The sequence below is a fragment of the Zonotrichia leucophrys genome, chromosome 3, assembly GCF_028769735.1.
Source record: "Zonotrichia leucophrys gambelii isolate GWCS_2022_RI chromosome 3, RI_Zleu_2.0, whole genome shotgun sequence".
Classification (NCBI taxonomy): domain Eukaryota; kingdom Metazoa; phylum Chordata; class Aves; order Passeriformes; family Passerellidae; genus Zonotrichia; species Zonotrichia leucophrys.
In genome coordinates this window covers 62870613-62882272 of record NC_088172.1, presented here as the reverse complement: position 1 = coordinate 62882272, position 11660 = coordinate 62870613, and the positions used below count along the sequence as shown (strand labels likewise).

Sequence of the window (11660 nt, the reverse complement as noted above, 5' to 3'; positions counted from 1 at the left end):
GGGGAAACTGGGAAATCAGCCTCATATCCATTTTAAAGGCTCTGCTTAAAGGCTCCCAGTCCTGCTCCATGTCACCAGCACTGCACAGCAGTGCTCCTACCTGGAGCCTGTGACCCAGCTCTCCCAGCTCGGGCTTTTCTGGCTCATGCAGATCACATTAATGTGCTTAAGGGAACTGAGGCATCCTTGCCTTGCAGCTGAACTAATGCTTCCATTCCTCACGAGATGCTGAAGGTGCTTCATGTGTGGCTGGGGCTCCTCTGCAGGCAGAGCACACCCACACACAGCCCCGAACCCAGCAGGGCAGGAGCCCTGAGGATTTCAGCATTTCAGCAGCTGTGACCAGTGCTCAGCACACTGAGGGGGCACTGTGCAGTGCCCTGCAGCCTCTCCTCCCCTGCCTTCCCACCTCAGCTCACCCTCCCTGTGACCAGCTCAGCAAAGACCCACCTTAGGAAGAAAAAAGAATTGAATCACCAGTTTTTCAAGGGATTTCCCCATGAAAATGGCTTTGTTTAGATAGAGCTGCTCCTTGTGCTCAAAATGTGTAAGCTGAAGAGCAGCAAGCTCTTCTCTGCAGCAAGCTCTGACTGAGTATTTGCTTTTTTCCTTTGCAGACCCCCCTGGATCTCCTCCATTCCATCCTGCTCATTGTGCAATTAAGAACTGAAATGGGAATGTGATCGTTCAGCCCAGCACTGAGGCCCCTGTGGACAGGCACTTCATTTCTCTCCTATCTGCTTTAATGGCAGTCCCCACATTTATTCCCCTGCTGCTTTGCTGTGCTGCTCTGGTGAGAAAGTCATTACCCTTTCCAGGGAAAAACTCCATGGCATACCAAAGGCCTGGAAAGTCAAAAAGCTGTTACTTTTGAAACAAGGAAAAAAAAAAAAGAAAAAAGGAAGAAAAAAAAGAGGAAGAAATGGAAAACCAGGTTTTGGAAGCTGCAGCAGTTTTCTCAAGGACAGCTGTAAATGGCATTTACTGCATACAAATAAGAGCCAGCAACGATGAAAAGAAAGCAACAAATAAACAAATCAATGACAATGCCAACAAAAAAGTGTTCAGCTGCCAAGAACATACTTTATCTCTCATTAGCATAATTATTGCTTAGAGTTTCAACTCCAAATGCCACAAACCATTAAAAAGTTATGTTATGCTTAAATATTTTGTCATTTTTTGGCAAGAAGGCAGGCTTAGGGAGAGGAGGGTGTGAATGGCATCGCTGCCTTGTTCCATGAAGTTATCTCACTCTTTTGAGGAATTACCCTCTTGCACTGATAAGCCAATGGCAGCCAAACCTGACAGAAGCCAACATGGCCCCAGTGCAGCAAAGAGTGGAGGGAGCTGCTGCCAAACTGCAGATTTTTGAGATGCTGAAAACAGAACCAAGGATTTTCACCAAAGGAAATTTCACACTAAACTTTTTACTGCTAGGGAAAGGTTGGGAGAGGCAGAGAGCTAAGGTCGAGTCAAGGACAGTTGCTTAGATTAATTTTTCTGGATATTGCTTCAGCTGCCTCTTTCCCCAGACCTTGCAGCATGCATAGACAGAGCCTAGGGACCCAGAGAGGCAGTGAGCAGAAGTTGGTGTCAGCTGGGCAGGAAGCAAAAGAGCAAGCAGTTGGGACTCCCTCAAGCCAGACAAGGGAGAGAGGATGGCATTTCCTAATCCTCCTCAAAGCAGTGTTTTAAACTGTGTAAAAAATTATCACATATCCCTCCAAATATGGCCTTATGTTTAGGCAGTGAAAAATCTGCATGAAGACAATTTTTACCCAGACTGATCCATCCCATTTAACTTGGAAAACAGTTGCTGGCTTTTTAGGAAGCAATGACATTATTGAGTCTTTTATAAATGGATAAATTTGAACTGCTTATTTCTGCCTCCATTTCTTGTCTCAAGGATGGTCCATATCATTTCCAAAATAAATTTAAGGGAACTTTGTTAGTAACCTCTCTGGGATTAAAGTCCTGAAGCTGACTGAGTCATGCATAATGGATCCAGCTCTGAGAAGTCCCATCAATTAAAACCAGGTGTGCTGCAGGAAAGTGCTCTGGCGGCAAATCACCATCAGAAGGACCTTTCAGAGTCAAGTCCACCCTCGTTTTATTGCAGGGGCCTGCTGGGTCATTACCTTTGGAAATCAATTCTAAAGTCTGACAGATGCTTTCAGCTGGCAGAGCTGTGCACTGTGGCAGGCACCAAATAGCTGCAGTGGCTTTTGTGGGGTCTGTTGATAGCTGGTGGCTATAATTAGCAGAGCCCTTTATGCAACTGTCGTGTCCCTGAGAGAAATCAATGCTGCAGCATTGCTTTACCTTCCTGGCCTTACCTAGACTGCTCTAAACTGAAATTTAAAAAATAATTGCTGCAAACGCAGCCACGAACTGCAGGCTTTGAACCATATTTTACAGAGCTTCTATAATGTATTACAAAGTTTCAGCTGTAGCATTAGGCAGTGCAGAATAAAGCTGTTTGCTCATACAGTTGCCTGGGGAGACCTCAGGGCTGGGAATCTTCAACAGGTTAGACAGATGTTTAGCAGGTATGAGACAGTATCATTTGTGCAGTTGGTTGGTTTAGAAGCCTCCCAGAGGTCCCTGTTTTCCTTATTTTGCAATGGTTCTTGTACATGTGGGATGATCGGGTTACTTACAAATTGTTTGGCAGACTGGAGGACTAATAAATCTTAATTGGGCTTCTGAGCGGATTCCCTTACATCAAAAAACGTGGATGGTATTTACATTTCTTTCAGGAAAAGCAGAAAATTCTCCCTCCACAGGATTTTCTGTTGTTGTAAATCTTACAAGATCAGAATACCTCTGAGACCCCCAAAGCTTGGACTGAAATTGGCTGGTTAGTGCAGTAGTGATTAGACAAGTGCTGACACAAGTACCTGCAAACAAGCAAGCACAGAGAGTGATTGTGAGAGCCCCATTACACCATGAAATCAGGCTGAAATGTGAAGCTGATGCAGGAGCCTTATGAGGCAATTTAACAAATGACCACTCTGTGGGGGAAACAGGAGGAGGTACATAAGGTTTTAATTACACTGATTATAGAGTGGGTTTTTAGTGCATTGCAGCTATAATTTTGTGTTAATCAGGCAATTCAAAGCCATCAGAAGCTCTTCTTAAAATTTTCTCATTTATTTTGTGTCACTGGTAAAGAAACCTGAGTGTACCAGTGTATCTAATTCCTTCATAGTAGCTGTCACTAGTAAAACACCACGGACTATAATATGCACTAAGGGTTTATTAAGTGGGGCTAAAGCAAAACAGAGATTAATGGCACGAATTTAATGTGGAATTTTATTTTTGTATGCTTCAATGGCACCTACTCCTGAAGGCAGAATGAGAGCTGCAGGTGATGAACTCATGCGTGAGTTTAGTGCTGATGATTTTTACTTACAGAAAGTAGAAGTCTTGGGGACATATTTGATCCCCTGTGTAACAGTGCAGGAGTATATCCACTCTAACATCTCTCAGAAAACCAAAGGGAATGTGCCAAGTAATGTTAGTCAGCTGTGTTTTTTCATAAAACTCTCAATAGTGACAAACAAGTGGGGAAAGTTGAGTGGGGAATTCATTTGAACCTCAGAGGTTGGTGCAGATGATCACTAAAAGAGCAGATCTGAGCAGAGAAGACGTGGAAGAGGGAGCACATCAAGGAAGAGCATCAAGAGGTAGGCCTTTTTTCCCCCATATCTTCTGCTGACAGAAGAGGGAATAAGTAAAGTCAAAGGAATAACACTGAGACCAGGTCAGAGGAGCTGATGAAACACTGTATGTATCTATCTAAAGAAGTACAAGGTATTAAAACAAATCTGACCAAGAGTTTCAAGTTTATCTTTCTGCTGTGGTCCTTGCTTTTCCCAATTTGTCCACTGCTGGTTTTCTCAGTGTGCATTTTTACAGTTCCATGCAAATTTATGCCCAGGGTTTCTGAACAAGAGATGCGTAGGTGACCAGCAAGTGCTCATGGCAGAATTGCATGGGAATATTTTGCTCACCTTTCGTTTGCCTGCAGTAGGTCTTCCCTTTGGACTAAATATCAAAATGCTGCCTGAAAAAATGCCAAATGGGATGCGCTGGAGTTCAAGACTGCAAACAGGCTCAGGAAAAAATTTGTCATAAAATTCCACATAAAATTCATGCTGTTAATCTCTGCTTTCCTTTGCCCCCTCTTAATAAGCCCTTAGTGCATACTACAGAGAGTCTGTAGTGTTTTACCAGTGATGGCTGCTATGAAGGAATTAGACCTGGCACACTCAGGTTCCTTTACCAGCGACACATTGATGGCTGCTGCAGGCTAGAGCTCTTAAAAATGTCATTTAAGCTTCTCCTACCTTCCTGTGCACACATGCATTAAGAGGAATCATCCAGGGGAAGCCACTGGAATTTGATGAACCTAGGCTTATTCCAGATGATTAGATGGGCACGGTGGAGGCCATTGGGAATGAGCCCTGGAAGCACAAGTTAAAATAGATTATTTGTTCATTTAGAGGCTTCGGGTCTTCTGCTGTCATGTCTTACCCACTGAGGGCTTTTGCTTTTGCTGGTCTCTGAGATAGAGTGTGATGAGGTTCTATGCTTATTTCCAGACTGAATTGGGAATTTCAGACCTCTACCCTTATTCCAGCTCAAAATAATGAGTGAAACATGCTGCCAGTGAGCTGTCATCCCTCTGTCCTCTTTGGGATGTTTATGTGGAGCTGGAATGGTGGACACAATGTCTTGCTGGGAATGGCAGCATTCAGACAGCCCTGTCCCTGTCAGACTGCTCAGGAAGGGCAGGGCAGCAAAGAAAATACTTTGCTTTGTGGGGCTGGGTTTTTGTTTATTGTTGTTTTGGGTTTTTTTCTAATATGTCTGTTTTAATTAGCAGCTTATAGGAAAAAAGCCCCAATATGCAAAATAGTTTTTCAATTGCTTTCCTAAACTCCCTGGTGCCACCTGTTTGTAGCACACGGTGTACTAATGCTGGATACAGGACTCCAGCAGCCAGGGTGGGTAGCATTTTAATAATTCAGACATGGTCTGCTTGTCAGAGCTGTTTTCTCTCTTTTCACACCAGCACAGCAGCGCTTTCCGTATGTGACAACTGGAATGTTCCCTCCAGACTACCCCGTGCACAGTCACTCCACACCGCTTTCAGAGCCCAGGCAGCAGATCAAATGATCAAGGATGCATAAATCTTCAGCAGAAGGCAAGGCTGGTACACAAAGGAAAGATGAACCACTGATCTCTGGATATCTTCTTGTCTTGTCCTGCTGTTGGCTATTCTCACAATTTCAGCAGCTTTTTGAGGTATGCCACCTCTACAGTTCACTGCAGGTTCTTATTAACAAAGACTCTTGCCAGGGATCATTTCTGATTAAAGGATTAAAGCACAAGGATGAAATTGAGAGGGAATCAATTTTGATTTCCAAGTCTTTAGATGCATGAAAGATGTTTTCTTAGCTCTGGATTCAGAAAAAAATTCTGTCTGTGTTGATATGTGTCATATTTGCTTCATCCAGCTGCTGGAGAAAAGAGGCTTCACTCCCTTTGAAGTTTACCCTTCTGAGCTTAGTGCTGGTACAGTAACTGAAGTAGCAACTTTGCCCTTTGAAGATGCCTCATTTCTGTCTCAGTGTTTCCTTCCTTTTTTTCTTTGGAAGCTGATGGAGTTAAGGGAATACAGAGCCAGTGTGAACTCAATATCAGTAAGGCTCTAAAGTCCTGGTAACAAGAACGCTGTAATAAGCTGAGTGAAGCAGTAGCGTTATCATCATTAGGTTTTATCATATCTATCCCTGACAAAAAACACTTGTTCTGGTCTCTCCATGCACTCTTGAGGTGTTGGAAATTACTCCCTCACCCTGACGACACAGGGGTGAGTCTTGTAACTCAGCACTGCCTTTAGGCACATAAACCCAGATGAAGCAAACACCCGAGAGCACCCCATCAAATTCATTCACACACCACAATTCCTCTAGCTCCTTAGAGATATGCATAACTGGAGCAATTTCATCATAAATTTTACATTTTTCATTTACTTTTTCTGTGTTGTTAATTAGCAATTAATTTTACAGCATCATTCTGACTTCTTGATTATTCAGACTTCTTTATTTAATATACTTTGGGCAGATTAAAAAAAAAAAAGTTAAAAAGTTCAGCTTCTCCCAGCCATTTTCATCATTAATTTCCTCCATTTCTCATTTTTAATTGCTGTGTTATCTCTCTAGCTCCATTCCCACTCCAGTACATTAGAGGGGAAAAAACCCATCCAGACCAACCTTCTGGTTTCTCCTAGCCCCTTTGGCTAACAGTAACTCATTCCAGGGTTTTAATTGCATTTTTAAGTAAGGCTGCTACAGCTATTGGCTTTGAGCCTTTCCTCATGCACAGTATTTTGTTAGCATGCAAAGCAGTGCACACTGTTCAACAGGGACAGCCTCTCACAGAGGCAGAGATAAAAAGTAGAGCACGTAATGCTGTCTGCTCTAAGAACCTGGGCAGGGAATATGGAGATGTTTGTTAGTTAATTTCTTGGCTGTCTCCCATGTTTGGGTTTGATTTAGTCACCTCATCACTGTCTCGGTTCTCTGCCTGTAAAATATCCTCTCTCTTACCAGCTAGTGGCACAACTACTCAAACATACTGAGACTTCTGCCTCAATCATCCTGCCATGAGCCAGCAGGCTCTTTGGCACACACCCTCACCCAGGTACCAAACAGACCCTGCCTCAGCACCAACACTTCTGGCATTGCAGGCTGCCAGGATGGCTGCCTTCTCTCACGTGTGCCAAACCCTGCACCAGCTATTTTCCCATATCCAAAACCCTTATTGACTGCACAGAGCCCAGCAATGAGCAGAGTGATGTGACTGCCTGTCCCTACCTAAACCTTGCCCTTCCTCTGTGTGTTTGCCCATCCTTTGTGTGACCCAGGATGGGAGTGCATGCTCTCTGCTGTGGACAGAGAGAAAATCCATGCTGTCCCTGCTGAGTGCTGCAGTTGTGCCACCTTAAGCAGAGCAGTCACACACCATTAATGCCCAGCTAGTGTGGAGGACACTCACCCGGGCGTGGGTTCAGTGATCTGCTATAACTGTACTGTGCATGACTCATCTCTCTGACCTTGTGTTAACATAAAATCCAGACTGGTGCTAATAGGAGTTGGGTTTAAACAGTTGTAAGGGCACACCCTTGGCACCACAGTCATTAAAAACAGCATTATTTCATTTCCAAGACCACGCGGATTTTAGCTTCCATATCCTAGGCCAAATTCTGTGTATTTACTTTTTGTATCTCAGAGTGGTTTCTGTCCTTTTCTCTAGCAACCATAGTTTTGCTTCCTACTCTAAACCCTATTAGACTGATCATAAACTCTATACAGTACCACAGAGAATGAAGCTGATAGTGTACTTGTATATTGGAAAACATTCTGAGAAGACAGCATATAATGTTCAAACATAAGAATGTGTCTTATTAATAATTGATATATTCTTCCAACTGTTCTGAGTGTTCATAAAATGCTCTGAGTTTCTCCAATGCTATGTGAGCTGTGAGAACAGTCACTGCTTACACAGTGACAAACTGTAATCAGAAATGAACCTGAGGTGTCATCATTGCTCTGCCTCCAGATTCAGCAGATTTCACAAAGCATTAGAAAAGCATAACCAGCAATAAGACTGCAGGGTAATTAGCTCATTAAAAGCAGGGTGGACTTCTTATAAAACAAGCTAACATACCTCATTTATTTCAGCTTCTTCAGGAAAATCTCTTCAGGCTTCCGATAACCACTGAGCCAGAAGCTGACTCAAGCACAACATTTAGGGAACTGGTATCAGATCAGCCCTTCCCATGATGAAGCCCCCAGCCAGGTTCTGAGGAACAACTGATCAAGATGGAGCTCACAGTTTCCCCTGGCCCAGTGAGGACAACCCCAAAAGAAATGAAAAATGGAGCAGCTGCACAGAATAATTATAGGAATAATTAATAAATAACTTCTTAAAAATTACTAGCATTTTAAAGTTAGTTTCTAGAGAGAAGCTGCTGACTCTAATATGGCACCCAGAAAGGTTTATTCCTATGGATCCAGATGTCAAGAGATGTTTGTAAAACTAAAGTGTCACTTTAAGAAGCTTTAAATGTATAATTATTTATAGATCCCTGCTAGTACTTCATTAATGTCATTAATTTCTTTATGAATCCTTGAGTTTCATTATATTCACATATACTAATTTTTTTCCAGCTGTCTCCACTTTTTCTTGATAGTCAAAACCTTGTTTTCTAAGTGTTTTTTATTTGTTTGCTTTTCATTACTTTTTCTTTTGAAATAGAATCTTAAAAGAAATGTTTGATACAATGATATTTACTAGAAAATTATAACCCTTGCAGACTTTTGAAGTACCCTGTGGATTTTAAAGGAAAACTGCATCTTCTCTAGAATGTTAGAAGAAGCCTCAAGAGTATCACCAGAAGATGCTTGTAACAGTTCAGAGGTTTGATAGCAATATTCAGTAGAACCTTCTGAATGTGTTCATAGTTCTCCTGCAAATTTAATAAGCCCTCTTGAGACAATCTCAGCTCACTGTTTGTTGATGGATTTGCTGTTTGCCATTTCCTTGAAAGTTCATGGCCTGAAGGCTGAATTGTTACATGTCCAAGACCCTTCCCTTTGCTTTATTTGGGGTCTATCAATGGGCCATGTATGGGCCATTATGGGAGCATATAAGCAAAAAAGGAAATTAGCTACTATCTCTTTGTGTTTGGGAAGACACAAATGATGTGTTTGAGAAGATTTTCAAAGTCATGGGAACAAGGCACTTCTCAGATTTCATATGGTGTTGAGCTAGGCTGTTTCTGGAAGGGGAGTTTGCTTGCAATTTTTTAGCCTTTGAGTAATCTCTGTAAACCCTTCTCGGCTGCTTCACGTGCTTTGCATTTTCTTTGTTCATCTATTTTTAAATACCCAGACAGACACACTATTATAGTTCAATTTATTCACCACTATTGATTTTTTAGGCTGGCATGTGATTTGCTCCCATGACTGTTTGCAGTGACAGATCTTTGGAGTCAGGAGTTTTTTATAAAAGAAATTTCATTGTTTCACCAGCCACATGGTTGGTAAGCAAGGAGAGCCAGGCAGGCTGGGTCACCTGAGCTGGAAATCATGGTTCTACTTACTCATATCACAACTTTGTGGAAGTCCATGTATATGTCATAATTAGATCTGAAATGTCTGAACTCAACGTTGTGTAGTACAAAGGCCACCAAAATGGGAGATGTTACCTACATAATGTAAGAATTGTTCCTTTTTTTCTTTTTATGCTAGAGTTTAAAGCTAACAGTTTAATTAGGTTAAAGTTTCAAGTACAGTCAGAATTCATGTGGGCTAAAGTGTGATTTTTTTAAGTTCATTTCTGGCTAACAAGGGGAACTATATCTTCTGAAAACCAGAGGTCCCAAAGGGAAAATATTTCCACTGCATTATACTTCAATTGCTTGAAACACAAATCCAGCAGTGGTTGAACACCTGAGAACAAGGTCTGCTTGGTAGAGGAGAGGGTCAGTTCTGCTGTTTCCAAAGAGGAAGGCATCCACATCAGAACTGCAGGTGTGACAAACCATCTACACTGCTCTTGTTTACTCTGCTCGATGCTGGCTGATGATCTGGCCTTGTGCACCTTCATTCCCCATTCCCTCCCCTCCCTGTCACTGCTCAGAGACTGATTTGGGGACCCTATCTGAGCTGGTCAAATGTTAGAAGTGGACTGCAAGACAAGGAGGAAAGGGTAGTGGAGGCAGCAGCTACTCACACACCACGAGGACACGTGGCAGAGCTGCGAGGTGGCAGGGGACACCACAAGGTCCTGGTGTGTCCCCTTCCTCTCTCCATCTCTGCACCCTATACGTATCCTATATACTGTAGGTGTTATCAGAAGACACTAAAGCACAGCAATGTCTTGATAACTTGAACTAGCAATATGGTGTCAACAGTTTCTTTAGGAGTCGCTTTTTACTCTTCAGTATAGTTTTCAGAAACAAGTCTCAATTTGGAAACAGCCACCACAGGTGGATGAATAAAAAACCTAACCTCATAAGTAATGGCATTATTGAAGGCAATAAAAAACTCAACAAGAGCTGGTCAGTTGGCATTTTTTCTGCAAAAGGACAGCTATATAAATATCTTTCATACTAATAACTGTTTATTTATACAGTAAGATTGCAGAATGAGAAACAACACTACAATTGTTGAAATTCCACTGCTCTTTATGTAGAGTAAATAGCACTTCATATACACAAGCATTATCTGTAAACTACAAAATAGAGATATTTATAGTAAAATTCTGTATTATCCTTAGATACAGATGAATAATTTTCCTCACTATCTTACAACACACAATACATAGAGAAAAGCAAATGAAAACAAATTATGCCACAGGAGTGAGACTGCATCAACTATTAGATTATCTTTTAGAGATGATATAAAGACATCATCTCCTGAAAGCATGCCACAGGGTCATAATTTTCAAAAGAGGAAGGCTGTACTCTGGAACTATATACTTCATAAGGACTACGGTCTGCAGAAATGCTAAAATGCACTGAAAGGAGCGACATTTAAATCTAATTATAGACAGATTTTCTAACTCAGCAGACAATATAATTTCCTCTATAGTTTAGTGAAGCTATTTTAAAAATAGCTTTCTTGATTATTCCATTTTCATAACCAGAACCATTACAATATAAAATGATGAGGTGGAAATGCAGTTTTCTGCTTTAACATGAAGCAAAAGAAATATGTCTTAGGGAGTTCATTTGGGGGGCTGGAGGAGAAATCTTTTCTTGCTGCAAAGCATCACACCATTTTTCATCAATTTAATATCTAAAAGAAGTGCCTTGGGAGCAAAGTCATGAAAGTATATTGCACAATTGTATGTAAGATACTGTGATATATATTTTTCATAAATGTTTAATGTTTTAGGATAGTTACATCCAGATTATCTTTCAGTCTGAACTTCCCAGAAGACAGAGAGAATTTATATGATCCTGTGGTAATAGCCCATTTTGCTCTCCCAAAATAATGTCTATCTATCACAGAATATGAATGGAAATGTCTAAGCAGAAAGAAGCCTGTGGCTAAAAATTTTGGAGTGTCTATCTTCAAGTTTCAGAATTGGCATTTGGGGAATTAACCACAAGACTCTTGGCTGGTGACTGGCATCAGAACACAACTGCTTGCTCTGATGCCACTCACTATTGCTGGGCTTGCAAGGGTTCCTCAGGGGTGAAGAGATAGATGAGACTCTTGACTCCATGATCAGAAGGCTGGATTTATTAATTTATGATATATATTACATTAAGACTATACTAAAAGGAATAGAGAGAGAAGTTCAGAAGCTGCTATGCTAAGGATAGAAAAAGGAATCAATCAACAAAGGAGCTCTCTCTGAGGATTTCCCAGAGAGAGCTTGGCCCCTAATTGGCCCTTAATTTTAAACATGGAACATGGGCCAATCACAGGTGCACCTGTTGCATTCCACAGCAGCAGATAACCATTGTTTACATTCTTTGGGGCCTCAGCTTCCCAGAAGAGGGAAAAATCCTAAAGAAAGGATTTTTCACAAAAGATGTCTGTGACAACTCACCATCAGCCCTTTCTTCTTGG

The 11660-nt window shown here is 41.6% G+C and overlaps 1 long non-coding RNA gene across 1 annotated transcript; it reads left to right on the top strand.

The window, feature by feature from the left end:
- The first annotated feature begins 3325 nt into the window (after positions 1-3325).
- Positions 3326-8135, top strand: LOC135444922 (uncharacterized). The gene is made up of 3 exons (XR_010439359.1): positions 3326-3689; positions 5081-5313; positions 7755-8135. It is a non-coding gene; the product is annotated as an uncharacterized LOC135444922 (long non-coding RNA).
- Positions 8136-11660: the final 3525 nt, after the last annotated feature.